At 43.0% G+C, this 23,066-nt stretch overlaps 1 protein-coding gene across 2 annotated transcripts in view; it reads left to right on the top strand.

Moving 5' to 3' along the window:
* Positions 1–24: 24 nt before the first annotated feature.
* The window catches only part of dennd2b (DENN domain containing 2B), a 546,808-nt gene continuing 523,766 nt past the window's right edge, over positions 25–23,066 (top strand). Inside the window, exon 1 of one of the 2 annotated variants that reach the window (XM_078549206.1) lies at positions 25–524. The gene's annotated coding sequence lies outside the window, so the exon portion shown is untranslated. Of the gene's footprint in view, positions 525–1,084; positions 1,234–23,066 lie in introns of those variants that run through there. The other variant, XM_078549209.1, reaches the window with a different exon arrangement.

Genomic DNA, 23,066 nt, shown 5'->3' on the forward strand with positions numbered 1-23,066 from the left:
TAAACCTTTAGGTATTTTCGCAAAGAATTGGACGATTATCAATAATCTAGTCAGTTTTTGTATTAATCGCAATTGCTGCCTATTTCTTGGATGAGTTTGTTGCTGATTTTAGCATCTTATTGCCAACACTGGCTTTTTGGAGAGTTTTTCAATGCACAATGAGTAACGAGCCCATTACACAGTGTAAACTTCTGCTTTCCCTCCCCCGTCAAAAAATATGGAAATTGTTAAAGACCCCTTGACTTTCACCTTCCCGCTGAGCTACGGGGATCTCTCTTTTTCGGTTAATTCCTTAAATTCAGATGTGAGCTCAACCCTCCCGGTTATTACGCTTTAGACTTTATCCCGTTTGAAATTTCACATCAATAACAGGAGCTCCGTCACTGCTTCCGGAGTCTTTAGCATTCTCTCAAAAAAAACCTCTCCTGAACAGAATTGGGGCAGAGCTCGGGGCACTATCCGCAACGAACTTCAAACAAAATACTTATTTCTTCAAGAATTTCAAGTTTTTGTTACAATGCACGGTAAGGAGCTAATTCCACATATTTATCTCTGTTAGACGTCGCACGTGCTCGTCGTTGCTTTGTTAAAATCTGACACTGTATTTGGTGAACGTTTTTTTTTGGTGCGTTTTCTCCTGGAAATCCTTGGACATGTTATCACTGAGAATAATGTTATTAAGCTCTCCCTCGTTCTCCCTATTTATATCGTGCTTTCCCATATGAAACTTTTTGAGAGCTTGGTGTTTCTCCCGAAATGATTTGGATCGCGGCGTTTCATTAATCAGAACAACTGGGTCTGTTCTAGTTCCACAAACGGAAAACAATAGGATGCAGCCGCCGCGTTAAATAACTTCGAAGGGAGTGATCACAACTAAGAGACAGAGTCAGATTATGAGTTAATGTGAGTCCGTGCGTCTCGGTGTTTGTGTGTATCTTTACGCGTATGTTAATAAATTACGTGTGTGTTAATCGTTATGTGTGTGTGTTTGTTATGTGTCAGTGTGTTATGTGGGAGAGTGAATGTTATATGTGTGTGTGGTGTGTGGCAGTGTGTGTTTCTGAGCGTGTACTGTGAATGACACGACTGTCTGGACAATCTACATTTCCCAAAATGTTGTAACCGGCAAGGAAGTGTAATTTCTGCACGTTAAATAGAAGATTTGATGTAAAGAAGACGAACATCGGCCTCAATAATAATCAGACCGCCATCCTCAAGAGGGTGCAGTGATAGGTGAGTGCAAAGGGGAAAGCCTGCTCAGCACCTTTAACTTGAAGACAGAATCATCAGATCAGCTGTAATCTCCTGACATGATAGTTTTTAATCCTAGGACACTTAGCGCTTGTGATAACTGTAAGCTTTGATAGGGTAGTTATGCAGGGATTGTGATTTCAACTGACCTTCTAAGAAAAAAATTAAGTGATGACATTGCAGCGACATCTTCACACGACAGCAAGAAGAGCTGTACCCTGGTATTATCAGGAGGGGGTCAATATTATGGAGTTGCAGCCAAAGAGAGGCAACCTATTGACATTGCACGCAGGAGAGGAGAAACATGATAGTAACAACATCGGGAGAGAGACATCATGACAGTGCAACCAATGTTCCCTCTAATTTCAAAATATTGCGGAAAAAACGGATGGGGGCACATATGATAATTGAGCATATCTGATGAAAGCGGTGTTGATGGAATACTTGAGTTGATAAAGAAAGAATTTACATTTATATAGCACTTCCTTGACTTCAGGTCGTCTTGAAATACTTCGGATGGTTCTAAATTGCTCCTTGTAATGATGCCATATTAAGTCATACAGTGAGGAAAGCAGTACCCATAGAAATTGGTCGCTGTTAGTCATCAAAGTTATCTGAGCAGTGATTATCTCATATGCCTTGGTTATTGACAGGACCCCATTGATTGTGTAGGACTTCACAAAATTCATATACTAACTGTGTGTCTTGGTAATTAGTTGTAGATTATAAATCACTGAACTTGGCTGATTTTATCATAATTTTAATAATCATTAATAACATCGTCAGCTCATGACTGAATGATGTGTCTTGGTTTTAACATCCAACACTCATGACCAGAAAAATAGAGTGAAAATAGGTAAATATTACTTTCATCCACTTTGTAATATTTAGAATTTAAAATGGGACGAGTTTGGGAAGGATTGCAAGGTCATCATGACAATTGAACACCAGGATGAAATTACTCACTGGGCATCTATTACTCTCTACTGTATACAGAACATATTAGAGTCATTTCTTTCAGAGTCATAGAGTCACTTATGTATGGCTCAAGAGAAGGCTATTATGTAATATTTACTCATGGTATTGCTATACAATAATTACCGGTGTGATGTAAATGCTGCTGCTTTTATTTCCTATTAATAAAACTTGACTATAACTATATCCTCACAGTAAATATGTTATATTTTTAAATTTTTCAATGTGAATGTTGTTACGTTTTTAACACAGCAGAGCTTGGACTAGCTGTTAGTACTCACAGCAAAAGCCTACTGCTGGCATAAGAGACCTAGAACATAATCATTCCATCATGTTTATAGGGTGTGATACAGGTATAAAGATTAACAGCTACACTGGAATAAGTAGTTTTTAGGTAGTGATTTGTTTTTTGGTTCAAAACAAAGATATAAACTGAGCTTCTCTCATCAACAATCATGTGATCTTAATCATTCGATTAGGTTACCGCTTTATCATTATTCTCAGTTTTCTCTTATTCTCAGTATAAACCATCTCAGCCCTTGTATTAGATTACAACTTTATTCCTGACACCTTATTCCATTAACCTCAATACGAACATCTGCACCCTTCAATTAGGTTACCACTTTATAAATACACTTACACAGTTCATATTCTCAATATAAACCATCCAAACTCCTCAATTAGACTATTGTCTTATAATCACTCTCTAAGGTCTGTTATTCTCAGTGTAAACCATTGAACTCCTCAATTAAATTACTGCCTTATAACTGCTCTCACATACCTCTTGTTCACAATATAGACTATCTAAACTCCTCAGTTAGACTACTGTCTTATAATCATACCCCAAGGTCCTTTATTCTCAGTACAAACTGTTGAAATCAATTAGATTACTGCCTTACAAGTACTCTCAGAAGTTCCTTATTCTATTTACAAACAATCTGAACCCCTTAGTTAAAGTATACATACAGACCACATGACCAGGGGTAAAGTTGTGTTTGGGTCCCAGACTACTGTCCCACAGAGAGGATAAAAAGTTGCAGGAAGGTACAAAATATGAATTCATTGCAGGAGATTATATCCTCCAAGTTCTTGTGACAATGGCAGATGGTTGGAGTTTTGAATTTTCCCCATCACCCATCCATTTCCTTGTGAATGCATGGCCTTATCATAGATAAAATGTCTCCTACCTTGTCCCCACCTTCATACACTGGCAGAAACCTTCACCTGTAAATATTTATGTTGCAGGCTTAATATATCATCTAAATTTAAGTGTTTTATGACATCATGTGTGGAGATATAAACACATAGCTGGGGTGAGCCATATGATATGAAAATTATTTTCACATAGTGAGGCTGACCGAATAAACCACAAATGGAGACACTTATTCTTTTGGCATGACTGACCATGGTAAATGGAGATATTTGTCCTAGCATGGCTGATTATGACACATTCTATCCATAACACTTGAATTAGAAAATATATTAATTCTGTTGAATACTTCTGCAGTTTTTAAAGCCCAAGAAAATCTGATGAAGATTTTTAATGCCATTGTTCTATTGTTATTTAAAATAGAATTACATATAGTTGTAGTTTAGTCACCACAACATCATAAGCTATGAAAGCAATGTTTCAGTAATTCACAGGCCAAAGATTGCACTGTTATTTTGCATTTTCTGTCTTCCTCTATTTTTCTATCTGCATTTGTCTCAATAATACAAAAATGGTTATATGTAATGGAGGAGCCGCATCTGCATTAAGGCTGAGAGAATATTGTGATATCATGACTGGGGAGTAACATGATCAGCTGATATGCAGGAGCATGTTATATACAAGAAAATACAGAGACTGGAATCTGTTACATTCAGGGAAACACACCTTAAGTGTGTGTGAGCGAGAATAGCAGGTAAATTGCTATGTGTTTGGGAGAGGTTAACAACACCAGTGGGGGTGTGTTACAGATACAGGGTTAGTGCACAAGCTGGACCCTGTTAGAAAGACAGGATAACAGCTAGGAGGCTGGAGTATGTTACAAAGACAGGATTGGCACAGCCTGGAGTATGCTACAGAGAGACAATGATGCCCATGTTGTAGTGAGTGAAAGACAGGTGGCCGAATGTACTAAACATAGGCTAACATACAGATTGGAGTATGTTACAAAGAATAATACATAGACTTGAGTACATTATATATACCCCTGTACACAGGTTAACATGCAGGCTGCATTATGTTACAGACACAGGATAACATACTGGTTAAATTGTATTAACAAAATAGAATAACATATAGAGAAGGGGTGTTACAGAGATAGGATAAAATACAGGATAATATGTTACAGACAACAGGCCTTGAATGTGTTACATAAAGGATAATATTACATTTTTCTTTTCTTTGACATAAATGTACCAATCATACACAAGAATTGGTGAAATAATAATGAGTTCTTTATTTGAAGATTTTTTTTTCTTTATTCTTTCATGGGATGTGGGCATTGCTGGCAAGGCCAGCATTTGTTACCCAACCCTAATTGTCCTTCAACCAAATGGTTTATAGGCAGTTGCCAGTCAACCCATTTCTGTGGGTTTGGAGTCACATGTAGGCCAGACCAGGTAAGGGTGGCAGATTTCCTTTCCTAAAGGGACATCAGTGAATCAGATTTTTTTTTTAACAGCACCATTACCGAAACTAGCATTAGATTCCACATTTGTTAATTAAACTTAAATCCCATCAGCTGCCATGGTGAGATTTGAATCTATGCCCCAGAGCATTGGCCTGGACCTCTGGATTTTTAGTCCCGTGACGTTACCACTATGTCACTGTCTCCCCCATACATATAGAGGATGCGCCCTGGAAGTTAAGTATAGTACTTCTGATTTCTTCCACTGTTGCTCATAGACTGCCTAACAAATCATGGGACTAATACATCATATCCTGTTGAGGTGGGTAGTGATTGACAGTAGTTTAAGACACACTTCCTTAGAGGCATATGCACATCATATTGCAACATCCCCTTTTTTCTAATTAAACAGTTACCCTTAAAGAATCAAACTAATTATGTGAAAGCAAAACAAAATAACATTGTGCCTGAATATACTTTAACATGGAGGAAGTCGCTAAAACGTATCAGCCGTTTGCTTATCTGTCCAGCTTTAGTTATGATGATCTTTGTTGGAGGATGCTGTATATTTTCAGAATGCTGGTTAGGGATGCTGTGTTCGTATTGCATTTTAGACTGTGTTCCAGTTGCAATAGGATTATTTGGTGCTTCTGGTTGTGGTATTGACCTGATTTGGCATCTGTTTCATCACACTGTCATGCCATTTGGTGTTCGTACTCGATATGTTCTGGGCATATGCTGACAATCTCTGTTGAATTCCAGGTGCCATCAGTTGTACTCAACTTTCTGTCCAATGTTCAGCTTGGGTAATTCATTGCCCACATGCCAGTCATGGGCATCTTTCATCTTCCCCAGTTTTTTGATAAACACGTCACGTACTCCTGGGAGTACCAATGAGTGATGGTTGTGGAGGGTTGTCCACACTTGTCTGCCGAAAATCTGCACTGGTTCCACAGTATGACGTTTGCAAGTTTGGAATGGGTATACGTATTTGGTTCAAACAGTGTCATGCAGCCTATTGGCTGACGATCTGCATTGCAGAGTTAGGTGATCTTCTCCCAGTGTAAGCACAGGGTTTCTAGGCACTTCCTGTGGTCCCTGGTCCTTGTCATGGTCTTGAAATTGCCATGGATGATAACCAAAAGACATGTCCTTGCATGTTGGTGGGCTTGAAATCACTGTACCTGTGTTGTCCATGATATAAAATTTCTGGGGTGACCATGGCTGAGTTGTTTTGGCAACACTCGAGTGTAATGGATCCCAGGGACGGAATCTCTGATCCATTGTACCGGTGAGTTTGACAGTGGTTGGTTGAAGCATCCCTAGCCATTTCTGTGGGAACATTTGCATGTGCAAAGTGGAAGGATATTTGCACCTACACCGATATACATTTTTACTTTTAGGTTATGCTGACCTTGCATCTGTGGGCATATAATCTGGGAGGTGGCAAAGGCTTCTGTTTGTATCATTGTGCCAATATTCTTTGATGTTCACCATGCTGAATGTCTGTTCACTTTGTGTGTTTATGGTCTGTTCATCCTCATCATCTAATTGTATAGCTTGGCTAGACATTTTGTGGATCTTGACTATGCACTGTTTGGTACGCACTCTTGGTTGTTTAGTGCTGTACGCACCTGGCCTATGTTTGGGGCTTCTCATGACGTTGAACCACTTGTTTAGGCCTTTTCTTTTTGCATTGATGCTCCCAATGTCCTCTGGTGCCACGTGCCTTGCATACAGCATTAAAAGCTGGGCAATTTCTGGGTACATGCATGATGCTACATCTGCATTGGCTACCATGCCAATGTTGGATGAATTCCACAAAGTCTGCACACTGTAACAATCTGTTAGTATGGCTTCATGCCTTGCATCCACTTTGTAGTGGTGCTTTCATGGTGTCACCTTTGGGTTGGTCCAAGATGACTTTTTGGAATGCTTCCATTGGGGCAGATGCTATCACAAATTCAATTATTCTGTCAACTAGCTCTGTTCCCTTAAAGCCGCAATCTCTGCACCTACTTATGAATTGGTCAATGGTCTCTGTTAGTTGTTGCCTAAAGGACATTAATTCCAGATGGTGTATGCTAAAGTTGAGCTACACTTGTAATTGACCTTCAAGTGTTGACCATATTTTTTCTGGATTTTTAAGTTGGTCATTGGACAGGCCTGAAATGTTTAGTCTGTGGAGGCCTTCATTGCCTGTAGCAATTTTAATTTTAAAGGCTTGTTACCTGGTTCAGAAATATTGAGGTCCAGAAAACACAGCTCGACGTGTTGTTGAAACAAAGTAAATTCAGATAGGAGATCCATTGCCTTCCAGCTGAGTGTTGGAATTTTTGTCATCATCTTCTACCTTTTTGCAGGATTTTAATGCTATCTGGAGCTTTATTACAACTATAAGGTCTCCTCCAGTACTTTTGGTCTTAATTTGGCTCTGAGTTTCAATATCTTTAATGGCTACTGCCTCAGCTTGTCATAGATTACTGCTTGACTGCAGTGGTGGCACTGTTGAGCTCTTTCTGTTTTTTCTGGTTTAATTTTAAGCTATGTCCACAAAACAGTGATTTTAGACAAGAAAATGGCTGCAGGACTTCCAAAGTGAAAGCAAACAGTGAAAAAAAGATGTTTTTACAGGCTTTTTCTAGCTGTTGAGAAATGCTACTAGATAGAGTCTCCTTCCTAGCCCAGTCTACAGTATTTAGCTTCAGCAGTAATGAGTTCTCCTGTCTGTGGAGTTCTACTTAAAGTGAGACCACCTGCAGTCTGTTGTTTAATTTCGGCTCTTGCTTAAACTTTGCAGCAGTTGGATTTTTACTGATTAAGCTCTCACAGATTTCTTACTGGGATTCGATGTCTGCTGGCTGGAGTGCGGTCCCAGAACAAAAGTACAGTGTGTGTACAATCCCTGCAAAGCCGCAGAGTCCTTCTACACATGGTGAGTCATGATAGTTGTTTCGCTTTCACACCAGCTCTTTTCTTCTGCTGCATGTGAAGCATTTAGGCTTGCATATTTTGCAGGCAAATCCTCAAAAACATGCTTTCACTACTTCTACCATGTTATGGATGGTATATTGAAAATCAGAAATCTTCAGAAAACACAACTGTCACCATGTTACATTCTTCTTTTTGTCATTGTAAATGTACAAATTATACGCAAGGATGGGTGAAATAATAATGTGGTTTGTTTATTTGAAGCTAAGACTATATTCAGAGAATGTTCACTGGGGCCTAAGTATCGTACATCTGACTTCTACTACTGCTGCTCATAGAATGTCTAACAAGTTATGGGACTAATACATCATATATTGTTGAGGTGGGTAGTGATTGGCAGTAGTTTAAGATATGTTCCCTTATATGTATACACACATCATATCGCAACAGATAACATATAGCTGCAAAGTGTTACCAGATACAGTAGTGACGTACCATTGGTCTGTGAGATGCACTATGAGGTTGGCTTCATACTGTTTTTGGCAGATATATTTAGACATATTTAATATAGTAAACATTTTGCTTCTGCATAAAAATCCTGTCAACCTTTTAGCAATAAGCCCCTGAGCGGACTAAGTCCCAGTAGCGGGGTCCATTGATGGGGAGTGTTTCCTGCTGCAGACACCACCGGGAATTTGCACCGTATCGTGCGACCCCAGCCTCATTAAATATGTGTTGGGTAGTTTTGCAATATCTCGTGCAGTGGGGCAGGATGGATGACTCGCATTCCGCCATCATATCCGGACACCTTTTTTAAAAAGGCGTCCGGACATAACTGGCCCACCGTTGAAGATAGAAGATGGACCTCCAGGAGCACTGAAGCTGGAAGATGAACCTCCTCAAAGAGACTGAAGCAGGAAGATCCACCTGATAGATGTTCCTCCCAAGGGTGGCAGCCCCAGGTCTTCTGAAGGTAAGTCCTGACTTTTACACGCCACGTTGATCCAGACATGTTTTGGACCAGTGTGATCTCCCACTGGCATTGTGGACAATTGGGCACGGGAGGTGATTCCGGTCGGACCGTCATCTCCATCCCATTAGTGGAATGTAAATTGGTTTCATACTGGCCTCTGGTGGGAATTGCAATCTGCCATGGCAGGTGGGAGTGGAAGAACCCACTGTCATTTTACGCTGGCGTAAAACCAAATTTTGGACCTCCTGTCGCATTCTCCCCCCCACCTGCCATTAAAGCTGCTATGGGGGGCATGGGAAAATTCCGCCCCGAGTCTTTCAGTATGCTCGCTAAAATGAGGACCATTGAATGACTGTTGTAAAATGGATGACCCAGTATGGTGCTGAGTGACATAGTCTATGAAGGTCTCAGGTTCAGTTACTGGTTGGTACTCACATCCATGGGGCTGAGATTTTATGGGATCCTCAGGGGGCATGCTGGGAGCTGGGAGTGGGCAGGGAAATCAGGTAGGACGGCAGGAGGGAACCATAGGCAGTGGACCACCCTCTTGTCCTTAGACCAATTAAGTGTAACTTATGTGGCTTTTTTCACTGTAGGTGGTATTTTACCACTGGAGGGTGGGCACCATCACAGAGACCAGTAGTATATCCTGGTGGGCTACCTGCAGGCTTGGGGAGGGGCATTTCTAATCGGGCACCTTGTGGCCTATGGAGAGATCCTCGATGGCAAGGGTTGCTCCTCAGAAAGAACCCTCCTGCCCTCCTGAATGACATCCCCACCCATGCCCCAACCCACTTAGAGGTTTCAGGGCCTCCTCCATCTTTGTTGCTGCTGCTGCCTGGGTGCAGTCTCAGTGGTGGCCATCCCTCCCAATGGCACTGCTGAGACTGAAGAGTTGATGGCCCTCCAATTGGCTGGCAACTCTTGGGGATGGGTCATCATCCTTTAAAGGGATGGGAGCACCTGCTGGCCTGATGTATATTTTACTCATTCACGGCATGTGGGCTTCGCTGACTGGGCCAGCATTTATTGCCCATCCCTAGTTGCCCTTAAGAAGGTGGTGGTGGCTGCCTTCTTGAACCACTGCAGTCCATGTGGTGTAGGTAACAACCACAGTGCTGTTAGAAAGGCAGTTCCAGGATTTTGACCCAGCAACAGTGAAGGAACAGCGATATATTTCCAAGTCAGGATGGTGAGTGACTTAGAGGGGAACCTCCAGGTGGTGGTGTTCCCATCTATCTGCTGCCCTTCTTCTAGGTGGTAGTGGTCGTGGGTTTGGAAGGTGCGGTCTAAGGAGCCTTAGTAAATTTCTGCAGTGCATCTTATAAATGATGCACACTGCTGCTTCTGTGTGCCAGTGTTGGAGGGAGTGAATGTTTGTGGATGTGGTGCCAATCAAGTGGGCTACTTTGTCCTGGACGGTGTCCAGCTTCTTCTGTGTTGTGGGAGTTGCACTCATCCAGGCAAGTGGGGAGTATTCCATCACACCCCTGACTTGTGTCTTGTAGATGGTAGACAAACTTTGGGGAGTCAGGAGGTCAGTTACCTGTCGCAGATTCCTAGCCTCTGACCTGCTCTTGTAGCCACAGTATTTATATGGTTGGTCCAATTTAGTTTCTAGTCAATGGTAAACCCCAGGATGTTGATAGTGGGGGATTCAGCGATGGTAATGCCATTGAACATCATGGGGTGATGGTTGGATTCTCTCTTGTTGGTGATGGTCATTGCCTGACACTTGTGTGGTGCGAATGTTACGCGAATATTACTTGCCACTTGTCAGCCCAAGCCTGGATGTTGTCCAGCTTTTGCTGCATTTGGACATGGACTGCTTCAATATCTGAGGAGTCACGAATGGTGCTGAACATTGTGCAATCATCAGTGAACATCCCCACTTCTGACGGGAGGAAGGTCATTGATGAAGCAGCTGAAGATGGTTGGGCCTAGGACACTACCCTGAGGAACTCCTGCAGTGATGTTCTGGAGCTGAGATGACTGACCTCCAACAACCACAACCACCTTCCTTTGTGTTAGGTGTGACTCCAACCAGTGGAGAGTTTTCCCCCTGATTTCCATTGACTCCAGTTTTGGTCGGACTCCTTGATGTCACATTCGGTCAATTGCAGCCTTGACGTCAAGGGCAGTCACTCTCACCTCACCTTGGGAGTTCAGCTCTTTTGTCCACGTTTGAACCAAGGCTGTAATGAGGTCAGGAGCTGAGTGGTCCTGGCAGAACCCAAACTGGGCATCAGTGAGCAGGTTATTGCTAAGCAAGTGCCGCTTGATAGCTCTGTTGATGACCCCTTCCGTTACTTTTCTGATGGATCGAGAGTAACTGATGGGGCAGTAAATGGACGGGTTGGATTTGTCCTGCTTCTTGTGTACAGGACATACCTGGGCAATTTTCCACATAGCCGGGTGGATGCCAGCGTTGTAGCTGTACTGGAACAGCTTGGCTAGGGGCACGGCAAGTTCTGGAGCACAAGTCTTCCGTACTATTGCCGGAATATTATCAGGGCCCATAGTCTTTGCAGTATCCAGTGCCTTCAGTTGTTTCTTGATATCATGTGGAGTGAATCGAATTGGCTGAAGACTGGCATCTGTGATGCTGGGGATCTCCGGGAGGAGGCTGAGGTGGATCATCCACTCGGCACTTCTGGCTGAAGATTGTTGCGAATGCTTCAGCCTTATCTTTTGTACTGCTGTGCTGGGTTCCTCCATCATTGAGAATGCGGATATTTGTGGAGCCTCTTTCTCTAGTGAGTTGATTAATTGTCCACCACCATTCACGACTGGATGTGGCAGGACTGCAGAGCTTAGATCTGATCCATTGGTTGTGGGATCTCTTACCTCTGTCTATCACTTGCTGCTTATGCTGTTTGGCACATAAGTAGTCCTGTGTTATAGCTTCACCAGATTGACACCTCGTTTTTCAGTATGCTTGTAACTGCTCCTGGCATGCTGTCCTCTCTTCCACGAACCAGGGTTGATCAGGGGAATATGCCGGGCCATGAGGCTACTGATTGTGTTTGAGTACAATTCTGCTGCTGCTGATGGCCCACAGCACCTCATGAATGCCCAGTCTTAAGTTGCTAGACCTGTTCGAAATCTATCCCATTTAGCACGGTGGTAGTGCCACACAACACGATAGAGGGTATCCTCAATGTGAAGGCTGGACTTGTTTCCGCAACAACTGTGCGGTGGTCACTCTTACTGATACTGTCATGGACAGATTCATCTGCAGCAGGCAGGTTGGTGAGGATGAGGTCAAATATGTTTTTCCCTCTTGTTGGTTCCCTCACCACCTGCTGCAGACCCAGTCTAGCAGCTATGTCATTTAGGACTTGGCCAGTTCGACCAATAGTGGTGCTACATTGAAGTCCCCCACCCAGAGTACATTCTGCACCCTTGCTACCCTCAATGCTTCCTCCAAGTGGAGTTCAACATAGGGGAGCACTGATTCATCAGCTGAGAGAAGGCAGTACGTGGTAATCAGCAGGAGGTTTCCTTGCCCATGTTTGTTTGACCTGATACCATGAGACTTCACAGGGTCCAGAGTCAACGTTGAGGGCTCCCAGCGCAACTCCCTCCTGACTGTATACCAGTGTGCCAGGTCTGTCCTACCAGTGGGACAGGACATACCCAAGGATGGTGGAGTCTGGGACATTATCTGTAAGGTATGATTCCATGAGGATGACCATGTCAGGCTGTTGCTTGACTAATCTGTGAGACAGCTCTTCCAATTTTGCACTAGCCCCAGATGTTAGTAAGGAGGACTTTGTAGGGTTGACAGAGCTGAGATTGCCATTGTCGTTTCCAGTGTCTAGGTCGATGCCATGTGGTTGGTCTGGTTTCATTCCTTTTTTTGTGGCTTAGCAGCAGTTTGTTACAACTGAATGCTGTGTCTGGAGTCACATGTAGGCAGCATTAGGTAAGGACAACATATTTCCTTCCTAAAGGGCATGAGTGATGGGTTTTTACAACAATGGCTTCATGGTCATCATTAGACTTTTAATTCCAGGTTTTTATTGAATTGAAATTCCATCATCTTCCGTGGCAGGATTTGAACCCAAGTCCCCAGAGCATTACCCCTGGGTCTCTGGATTACTAGTCCAGCGACAAAACCACTACACCATTGCCTCCCCCTATAAAATACATTTGGGTTTCCCAGAACCAGCAGAGGCAGAATTGCCCCTGACTTTTCAGCTGGTGGATAGGGCCGACGCTGCCTTGTAACATTGTATTCCAATTGGCCTCAGCACACTTTATTTGAAGGAGGAAAAAGCAGACATATTTTATGCTGTTGATCAGCATCCAGTGATTCCTGGAGGAAATGCATGCATGTGGAGATCAGGAACAAGCTTGGCAATGATGCCCTTTACGATTGAATAAATCACCAATGTTCATTCAGGCTTATTAATGAAGAATGGGCACTTTGACATGGCACTGGAATATACTTTGTACATGTGGAATCATGTGCTGCATTAACTGGTGCTCTCAACAGAGGAGGGGAGCAAATTGAAAGAAAAAAAATAGTATATTTAAGAATGTTTGGATAACTGAAGGAAAACAATCCATCATTATAAATTAGAAGGAAGCTCCCTGGGAATCAGGGCTTGCTTTGGATTGGCTCAGAGCCATCTGTTGGTGATTCAGTGTATTATTTCTGTATGTTTGCCAATATAAACCAATTCCTTAACCTATTCATGCCCATGTAGGGCCTGATTTCCCAAGTGCAGCATGTGGCTGTAATGCACCATTATTATAAGTGTGGTATTGAAACAAAGAAGTACTCTTACAAAAGGGATTCTCTGATCATTGGCATTTTATTTGAAAGCAAATAACAGGACAGTCATATATGAGGATGTCATCACTCCCATCAGTGTTGCTACAAACTTAAACCCCAGCTGGTTAATGAACAGACATGAAAACCTTTGATATATCACTCTCATGTTGAATTGATCTCAGATGGTAAGGTGCCATAATTGGCCACAGCACCCTTGGATTCTTCCCCTTTACTTCTCTTCCCATGCCAAGTGGCATATGAGGCAGACAAATCATGTGCCTGTGTCTATTTCTATTGCTATTTTTTACTGGAACAGGTCGCCAGCCTGTCACTAGAAGCTAAAGCTTGAGGATCGCCACTCCACATCAAACATGGCTGCTTAGGAGACTTTCCTACTCTTAACACCTGCCATAGGTCTATTGGAAAGATTTACAGGTTGATAATCAACCTGTTTGGCTATGTTACGAATACACCTTCCGTGGTGTTCCTGGAGCGAGACGCAAATCTGAAGCTCCTGGTTCAGAGGCAGGGGCGTTACCCACAATACCTCCTTCACTCTTGTGATTAGTAAAGAGAAAACTAACTAGTGGTTTCAGTCCTGATTTGCATTCCCCAATGGAGGTAACCGTTGTAAATGTCAGGTAAAAACAACATTGGCCTTGGCTGTGATTTCCTCCACAGTCAGACACCCGCTGACATTTAAAAATAATGGCCACCTGGACAAGGTACCAGAGGGCAACAGGTCCCCGAGGAACTGTACTCGTGTGAGGGGATCACAGAAGGAAAGCAAATTAGCAGAGAAAATCGGGTGGAAATACTGAAGAAATATGCTGCTAATCTACAACTAATGTTTTTGATGGTTACATGGTAAAATGAGCCAAATGAAGCTTTCATTTCAGTATTTCAGTTCAAAACAAAGGCGACTACCCAATAGCTTTTCCTGTGAAAAAACTATCAGCCCAAAGAAGTGCAGAGTATGCCTGAGGAATGGTGAGCAGTGTGACAGTGCAGCACATCAGGGCTCTAATGTGTTACATGAGTTTTAGAGTGAAACCTGGATGCTTCCATTCTCAGTCACTTCTTAGTTGTCAAAGAGTGATGATGGGCGAGGCCCAAGAGACGAGCATCAAGGTACCTCCTCCACCTCAGAGGATTTGTAGCAAGCTTAGAGAGGCAAATGGAGAAGTTTCCACCAAGAAATAAATTCTACGGTGAGAGAATAATGTAAGTATATTATTTTGGATGAAAGTTCACAAGTGCCACTCCTGTACCTCATACATAAAAATAAATTATCCATGTCCCTATAATGACCACAACCTAAACATAATCTTTGCCTGGAACTGTTCACAAAAACACTGGTAAATGTAGTATCTACGGTTATTTTAAAAAATATACTGACTTTTGTTTGGTTCCCCATTCATTTTACTGGGCTCCCATTACAATTGGAAAATTTGGCTGCTATGCCCTCATAATAATTTCTAAAGGATACAGATGCAAACTGGCTGATTTGTCAACTTATCTCTAGATCCACTTATCTCAATAGTATTTTTAATCTTAGGTCATTCAACAATTCATTCTGCTACTGAATATAACTAAACCATCCTTTCTGCAAAATGTAACTAGTTGTGTTGACCGTTGTCTAGCACATCCTACGCGCTTGCCAGTGGTATCGAGTAACAACCAGGACACACAAGTTTCCACTTAAACAATCACAATACTTTATTTTACTGAAGGTAGCTTAATCACTAAATATCCCAATTACATTAACCAATTACTCTCTTATGTGTGTGATATCACCCGTCTGTCCTCAGGTTGATCAAGCCTGCTGGCGGGGTACTTGCTCACAAAGTCCAACTTCGGGTCTGCTTCTGGAATGTTGGTCCCAGGTTCTCCTGCCTCGCCCAGCCTTCAGTCTTCCTTTTATACTTCTTTCTTCATGCATGACCACAGCAGCTGGAATTCGGCTTATCAGTGTTATTGTACTGTTGATTGACTCATCTCTCGGGCCCATCCTGCTGGTTGATTAACTCATCCTTGGTGTTGTTCTTCACAACAGGACACAATGGGCCCCACCTCCAGCTCCAAATGTGATCAATTCTGTTGTGATGTCGTTAAAGTACAATATCACAGAAAATATCACATCTTGTGGTTAAACAGTTTCCAGTAAGCTTATTATCATTCAGGAATATGATCAGCAGTCCCTGGTCATGCCCATCTCTCTGCATTAACTGTTTTCTGACATGTTTAGCATGATTGCAACCTACACTACACGTGAGACAATTTCTGGTATGCAAAACGAACTTCTCAATTCACTCGGAAATACACAGACAACATACACAGAATAACACCATTACCTGAATACCCCAACACATCACATACAACGATCAAAGTCCAAGGAGAACCCATTACTTCTTTGACTGACCCCCACCATGTATGTTCTGGCAGGTGGTGGATCTCTATTATATTTTGTTTAATTGAGAATTCGGTGTGACACATCTTATTCTTACTCTTTTGTATTAATGCATTAAATTTAACGTAATCTAACTTCAGGGTTGGTAACGGAGGTGGGTAATCAAACGGAAGATTTGGGGAGTCGACAGACATGCTTTGCTTTCCCATGTGCAACCAATGTAAGTGAACGGTATTATTCAACATCATATCACCCCGTGATCCATTCACGCATATTGATTCTGGGTATGAATTACATTCGGTTTCGTTGATTCGTGGGGTCCACTTATTACTGGCGACAATGCACCACCACACTAACCCATTATCATTAAAACATTTATGCCAAATAGGCTTTTTCGGGTGTTTCAAGATTCTGAAGGGAAGGGTGTCTGCTATTTTGATTTCCAACTCCTCCTTTACAAAAGGACAGAGCCAACCATGGGCATGTTCCAGCTCACAGTTAGTTATATCATTTCTGGTAATATTAGCACCGTTCCATCCTATCCAGTTTGGGGCTTTCCACTGACGCCACATTGGGTGCCCATCCTTAAAGGTTACTTTCCGCATTTGGAGGAGAGGGTGTACCTTGTCTGTACTTCCCATTGTTACCCAGTCTCGAGCTACATATCCAATCAACCAGATACCATGTTTATTCTTTGGTATTGGGATGGGCCGTGTCTGGTTATTGATAGTATCCTTTCCCTTATCCCATATTGGTGCCTTTCCCGATTGCAAGGCCACAATAATGGTATCAACTATAGACTTCCACCAGTCTCCATATATTAAACAGCTAATATTAACATTTGTCACATTATTAATTTTTCCTTGGGCCATGGCTAGATTCTCTGGCCGCTTCTGAATTTCCTCAGTGATGTTTTTAATTTCTTCTGTTGTATTTACTTGTATCCCAAATTGCTTATCAAATAGTTTACCTATTTCTGTGTCCTGGAGTATGATTTTCTTTAATTGGTGGCTAAACTGAGTCAGATAACCATGCAATGCTACCTGATCAGCCAAATTAACTATTCCAAGTTCTACACCCGCTAATCCCGTTAGGGTTTCTAGCACTGACCTTTTCCTACGCTTTTAGACAGACCGTCCCTGTCATGAGCTCTCCTATGCCAGTGCTTTAATCGTTTCCTAACATGATTCTGAATAACTACTTTAGATGAGGTATGGTCACACTGAGAGGGTCACATAGGATCCAGGTTAAACAGCACCTTTCTGAACTTCACATAACATAACATAATGTATATCGTATGGTGGTCCTACCACCAGTCCCAAGGTGGGTATTGGTGACATTTCAAGGCATGCACAATTCTTACAGCCCTTTAATTTCTGCTGCAACTTTCTGCTAGGGCACTGGGCCATTTGTGCCATTACCAACACTTCCGGATCTACCACATTTCCCTGGATCTTAGTTTCATTTTGGCAGAAGTCCCAGCAATCCAAATCTGTCCACTCCTCTTCCCAAATTACCTTATTCTGTTCCTAATATCTGGTCACAATTCGTTTGGCTGGCTCTAGCAGTCCAGATTGTCCAGCATAAGAGTCTGAATATCGCGAGCCACTTCATGGCGTTGCTCCCTTGTGTTGGCCTGTTGGGGCAAATCAAGGCAATATCAGTTCCTCTCAGTCAAAAACCTTCAAAGTCCTCCTCATCTGAGGGGCCATCAAATATCTCTGGTATCTCTTTGTTCCTTCTAGCTATCAGGTCTGCTTTGGCTTTCTATTCCTCCTCTGATGTCCATATGTCTTCCTCATCATCCTCATTTTCTTCCCTTTTTACTCCCGCAAACCCATCTGCACTCCCACTCAGGTTTTCCCAATTCCCTGCATCATCTAAAGCATCCAACTGAACCGCTTTCAAGCGATATTTTTCACAGAATTCAGTCTGTTTCCCTTGTGGTCCCTTGTATGGTTTTAACTGATTGATATGATACCACTTACTTCCTCCTGTATCTAGTAGGACCTTGTATACTGACAGGCTAGCTTTGTCTACAATAGTATATGGCCCTGCAAATTTTGGAGTCAGAAAACTCTCCATTTGTTGTATTCTCACCATCATTTGTTCTCCTATCAGTAGTTCGACAGGGGTTATCTTTCTATCAAAATAAGCTTTCCTTTGTCTTCGTCTTTTCCCCAGTATTACAGCAACTGCCAATCGTAATGCTTGTAAAGTTTTTACTAGTTCCTTTATGTAGGTCTCGTGGTTGATAGCTTCCAGCTGTGGTTCTGGTAAGTCTATTCCTAATAGGAACCCAATCCCTCTCATCTTCCTCCCGTCATTACTTCATGGGGTGTGATCCCAGTAGAACTTGATACAGTGTTTTGTACTATCATTAGGACATGGGGTAACACCCTTTCCCAGGTTGTACTGTTCAGTTGTACTACTTTCCTGAGCATAGTTTTCAAAGTTCTGTTCATTCTTTCTACAATACCGCTGAGTTGCGGATGGTAGGCTATATGGAATTTCTGCTGGATTCCTTGCAATTTCATTGCCAACTGCATCACTTGGGCAGTAAGTATGACCCTTGATCCGAGTCTATATTCCTAGGTAATCCCCATCTTGTGAAGACTTGTTGTATCAGTATCTTTGCAGTTATGACTGTGGTATTGTTTTTCATAGGAAAGGCCTCTACCCATTTGCTAAAGGTGTCTATTATGACTAGAATATACATATAACCTCCTTTACAGGCTGGCAATGGACCTACACAATCGATTTGTAGATTAGTCCATGGTCCTGCCACTGGTCGAGTATGTCTCAATTCTGCCTTGTTTGCATATCAGTCTGGACTATTCTGAGCATTTACTAGACAGTTTTCTACATAGTGCTTTACGTTCTTTCCCCCACTGGGCCACCAGTATAATTGTCTTATTCGGGTTTCCATGGGTTCAATGCCTTGATGCCCATGCATACCGTGATTCTGATAAATCATCTGGTTTCTATCCTGTACTGGTATTATGTATAGACCATTCCTCAATATCAATCCCTCCTTTATTCTTATGTTATTTTCTTCCCTTTCATATTCTGTGGGCCATCTATCTGGGGTTCTTGTTGGATTAACTTTAGCTCGGGGTCCTTCCCTTGCGCTTTCCTTAAGTCTTCTATATTTGTCTGTGACACCTTTACCGCAGATACTTCTTCTACATCAGTACTTTCCCTCAGATCCCATCCTTTACCTAACAGTCTTGCTCCTTCTTTTGCTAAAAGGTCTGCTTTCCCATTTTCCTTGGCCTACGCTGCGGTCTTACTGTGGGCTTTTACCTTGATTATTCCATATTGGCTGTTAGCTGTAGTGACAGCCGTAAAAATTTTCTTTAGTGAGGGGGCAGGCGGCAACGGCTTTCCGTCTGCTGATACAAATCCCCTTGCTTCCCATAGGGGCAAGTATTCTGTCAGGCTGTTGCATACATACATTGAGTCTGAGTATATGTTTAGGGGTGGTGGGAATTTATGTGGGCGCGTCACTATATAGGCTACTACTGCCAACTCCACTCCTTGGGCTGACATGCCCGATTGTAGTTTCAGGCTTATTTCACCCATTGTTCTATCATTTTGTGTTACCAGGATACCACACCCTGTTTTCCTAACACCATCTTCTACCATAGACGAATCATCTACAAGAATTTTTAACGGATCTTCTTTCTCTTCACCCCCCACAGGTTTTGACATGAAGGGACCCTTCAGGGCCCGAGCTGTCACAACCTTACACTCATGGGGTTCACCATGGTACTGTAAATTAGGGGCCAACAGAGGTGTCATATGGGTTCTTTGTACAGATATGTCCTTGCCTTGGAGTAGTAGGGTCCAACATACAAGGTGATTTTGGGAAACATTTCCATCCTTCAGACGTCCGTCTAATAGCAGCTGTATGTTACGTTAAAACTGTTATAGGACTAAGTCCTACGATGTAAACAAAATGTTGCATTGCCCAAAAGGCAGCTTAAGTGCTTTTTCTACTGCCATGGGGACCCTCGAGGCCTATGCCACAGGACAAAGTTTACCATGTTTGTTCTGGAGATGTACCGCAGACAGAGTTTCACCTTCCACAGCTACTTCCAATGCAAAAAGATCCCCTGGATTAGGTACCTGGAGAGCAGGTGCTCATAACAATGCTTCCTTAAGATCAGTCACTGCCTGAGTGTGCTTGTCATTCCATTCCCAAGGCGCATTTTTCCTTAACAGAGTGTACAAGGGGGCAGTCTTTCCCACAAATCGATATGATACAAACTCGATATGATTACGGCAATAGCCTACTAATCCTAAAAAGGATAGTAGAGACCGCACATCTTTTGGGATGGGGAGTTGATGTATGGCACACAACCATTTGTCCTCTATGGAATGCATTCCTGTGGATAATACAATGCCTAAATATGAAACCTTTTCTCTCATTACTTGGGCTTTTTTTTAGGGTTTACCTTGACTCCTATCTGGGTTAATAGAGCTAACAGTTCGGCTAGCAGTGTTAGGTGCTCTTCCCTGGACTCTGTCTGTAACAATAAGTCATTAACATACTGTACCAAACATTCTGAACACGAGAACCTCATAATCCAGTTGCCATCCTTTGGTGAAAGGTTGAGGGGCTGTTATGGAATCCCTGGGGGAGACAAGTCCATGTGTACTGTCGTCCTTGAAATGTAAACATAACTTTATATTGGCACTGCTTAGCTAAGGGCACAGACCAAAAGCCATTATTAATGTCAAGAACCGTGAACCACTTAGCTCTTGGCATTTGCTTTATCAGTGTTTCGGGGCTAGTGGTTACTGTTGGGGAGACAGCAGGTATTGTCTTGTTAAGTTCTCTATAGTCAATTGTTAATTGCCATGATCCGTCTGGCTTCCGAATGGGCCATATAGGCAAGTTAGCGATTGATGCCACAGGTCGCAGCACTCCATGTTGGAGCAAGCTATCCACTATCTTCCTTACGTCTTCTTCGGCATTACACAAGAAGCCGTACTGTTTCTGCAGGCGATGGTCAGGCCCCTCCAAGAGGACCTCGCCCGCTATCTTTCCACAGTCATGCTTATGGGTGGCGAAGGCTTGCTCATGCTTTTGAATTATCCTTTGCACATCCGGATCATCTGACATTCATGTTGGCTTTAACCAAAAGGTAGCCATACAACAAACTTGCTCGGTCTATTCCCCTGAGGGTATTTGTAATGGTCCCGTTCTGTCAGGGTGGCGCCAGATGCAATGGTTAACTATGTCCCACATAAAGTCCTGTCTCCTCATAGCATCTACTCTCAAAATGTTCAAATCATCTTTTCCCAAATTTACCAGAACACATTTATGTTGGAATTCATAATTTCCCATCCGAAAAGGTAATTTCTGAGTGATAGTATCAGTTTGTGAATGTCCCGTAAATCCACTCAAAACAATGGTCTGGGTGGTTTGCCAATCTGGGTTGTATCCTTGGCTAGTGTTTAAGGTTGTCTTAGAGCTTCCGGTGTCCCATAAAAATTTAGCAGACCACCGGTCGCCCAAAAGCATCCCTTTCACACTCAGACACCCATTCAACCGAGGCCTGTCCCCGTCACTCCTCATCGCTACTATCATCCTCTGTAAATCTGAGCTGTTGCGAATCACGTACTGGATACAGCTTTCCTTGGTTTCCCTCTACCTTACGGTGGGTTGCACCCTCCATATCTGTTTCATTCCCATCTTGTGAGCCAGAGGCTCGTTCCCTAGGCGGAGACCTTGGGGATCATCTCGGGGCTTTACAATTTCTCGCCATGTATCCTTTCTTCTACAGTTAAAGCATTTTCCCATTATCTTTCCACCACTGTCCGGACAGTGCCCCCGATAGGGCTGGGGGATACCCCAGTATGTGAGTCTCACGGTACGGTGGAGGGGGTCCGTGAGGCCCTGGCCGTCCCGGACCCTCATTTCTCCAGGCTACCACCCCACGTCCTCCTCCTGAATTGGGTTGGAGGGCATGTACCTTCCCTTTCTGGCCTTTCTTATTTATCCCTTTTCCCCATGCTCAAGTCATACGCCTTAGTACCCAAGCTTCAGTATGGGTATTGTCTTCTGGTTCAAATGCATCATACACGTCCTGTGTCTCTGACTTAGAGTGTGGGATAAGGGTATGCAACCACCTACTTCGCTTGTCGCCTGTTAAGTTCTTTCTATCTAATTCTGGCCCATACACTCCATTGAAATTTCCCCACAACCGATTGGCAAAAGCCGCCGGGTGTTCATTTGGACCCTGACAGCATTCTTGTAATCCTTCTGCGGGATCTCCCCTTCCTCGTCCTGCCGCATTCAAAATTGCATCTTTCATTGCCTGGGGTGTCCCCTGTCCTCCCTGTTGTTCCTGGCCCAACACCGAAAACAGTGTTGGGTTCAGACACGTACCCAAAAGCGTCACTTCCTCTCTATCATCCAACCCATGCTCTTTTGGGTGACGGCGGTGAATATTTGAAATGGATCCCTAGTACCATCATACTTTGGTATTATTTTAGACATGTCCAGTAACTGGGTGACTGAATAGGGAGTACTGTATATGGCTTCCGTCCCTGCCGCGTTATTTGTCCTCTGAGTTGTAAACGGAGCCATAGCTGGACCTGCGGGTGCCGGTATGGGTTCCGGAGGAGGTCAGTCCCAGTCACTATCATCATGGTGTCTGTACCTGCATGACTACTCTGCCAGACTACCCCAATCTACTTCCTCAGAGTCACCTTCATCATCATAGTTATCACTTTGACCCATGACACAAATGATTCCTCTCTGGGTGGACAGCTGCACTTTTAATTGATCTACTTCTTTCTGCCATTTAGTATGGTCTGCTGTATCATGTGTTTTGGCTTGCTGTTCCTTTCTCAACACTGTAAGTGCTGCCTTTAAATCGGTGCACATTTGTCGGGCAATACCCAGATCTTTTGTTAACTTCTGAATTTTCTTCTCAGCCATTACTCCGGCTGTTCTCAGCCTTTTCAGCCTGGGTCTGGAGGTTAGCCATATGCATAACCAAGCTATGCTGATTCACTTCAGCAGCAGCAGTCCGCTGTTTCAGATTTTCCAACTCGTCTCGTAATTTCTGATTCTCTTCTTCCAATTTCTTATTTTTCTCCTCTAAACCATCT

Source organism: Cetorhinus maximus, chromosome 9 (genome assembly GCF_964194155.1).
Source record: "Cetorhinus maximus chromosome 9, sCetMax3.hap1.1, whole genome shotgun sequence".
Taxonomy (NCBI): domain Eukaryota; kingdom Metazoa; phylum Chordata; class Chondrichthyes; order Lamniformes; family Cetorhinidae; genus Cetorhinus; species Cetorhinus maximus.